The sequence below is a fragment of the Lontra canadensis genome, unplaced genomic scaffold (assembly GCF_010015895.1).
Source record: "Lontra canadensis isolate GAN:19392208 unplaced genomic scaffold, GSC_riverotter_1.0 scaffold35, whole genome shotgun sequence".
In the NCBI taxonomy this organism is placed as follows: domain Eukaryota; kingdom Metazoa; phylum Chordata; class Mammalia; order Carnivora; family Mustelidae; genus Lontra; species Lontra canadensis.
In genome coordinates this window covers 10,972,566-10,973,690 of record NW_022631029.1, presented here as the reverse complement: position 1 = coordinate 10,973,690, position 1,125 = coordinate 10,972,566, and the positions used below count along the sequence as shown (strand labels likewise).

The window sequence follows — 1,125 nt, the reverse complement described above, 5'->3', positions numbered from 1 at the left end:
AGTGGGGTGATATTTCTGAGCGCGTTTGGCACCTCAGAGCTCGTTCTTGCGGTGGGGCCTCTCCTTCCTTAAAGGAAAGAGTCATCAGCGCCCAGTCGGAGACCTCCTCCCCGGGCCGGGGAGTCGGGGCACTCCTGGGTCTCGGCTGCAGGAGGACTCCCTTCCGGAGGCAACTTCCCATAGCAAGAGGGGAGGAGGAGGGTGTCCCACCGGCATCTGCACTCGCAAGGGAAGGGGCGAGCTGGGAGAACGTAACCGCTGGTGGGCACCTTGGGTTGCGAGGAATCCTTGCAGCCACCTTTGAACTTCCGTTCCTGCTCCGGGCCCCCGGTTCTCCTGCCCGAATTCGGCAGCCGTCTTATGCCCCCTCGCTAGGGCCCCGAGCGTCAGGAAAACTCGGATTTACAGGGCGCCTCCTGCGGTGGCCTGAAGACACCCAGTGCGCCTGGGGGCCCGAGGCTGACTTCGCAGACACCGGGCACTTGGGTGCCCTTCCAGGTCTCGAAGGACGCATCAGATCCCCGACGTGGGCCAGGCGGGTGGACGCAGCCCTCTCTGGCTGCAACACGCGCCCATCTGGGCTCAGCCGCCGCTCGGTCCGTTCCTCCGCTCATGCCATCTTGCCCGAGGCGGTCACGTGCGGACGACAGCGGCGCGCATCGCCCCGGCCCCCGCGCCGGGACCGACCCGTGGACGCCAGTGGGTTCCGTGCGGCTCCGTGCACACCCCGAGGTGAGGCGCGAGGGCCCTTCCCTCGTGGGTCGGGTAAGGGACAGGGCGGGCGTTGGGTCCCTGGAGCGCGTCTCACTCTCGGGACCCGCCCGCACCCGGCCGCCTTGCCGTCGGGGGCCGGAGGCGCCGCCGCTTGCCCTGCGCCGCGGCCTCGGGGATGTCCGCGGCAAGTTGTGGCTCGGGGCACGAGGGGCGGGGGTGGCTGGCAGCGCCGAGCACCCCCTCCCCGACCCCTCACTGCCCGAACACCTCGCATTCCGCGCGGCCCCAGCCGGTCTGGAAGACTTGCGGGCCCGCTCGGGGAGGCCCGGCCCGTGGGCTCCCGGCCCGGGGGCGCCACGCGCGCGGCGCGAGGGGCGCGGGCTGCCGGGAGGAGCGCGGATGGGGGGGGGG

General features: G+C 71.5%; 1 protein-coding gene across 1 annotated transcript in view; it reads left to right on the top strand.

The window, feature by feature from the left end:
• The first annotated feature begins 715 nt into the window (after positions 1–715).
• Positions 716–1,125, top strand: part of SFMBT1 (Scm like with four mbt domains 1) — a 115,435-nt gene continuing 115,025 nt past the window's right edge. Inside the window, exon 1 of the mRNA XM_032868295.1 lies at positions 716–732. The gene's annotated coding sequence lies outside the window, so the exon portion shown is untranslated. The remainder of the gene's footprint in view (positions 733–1,125) is intronic.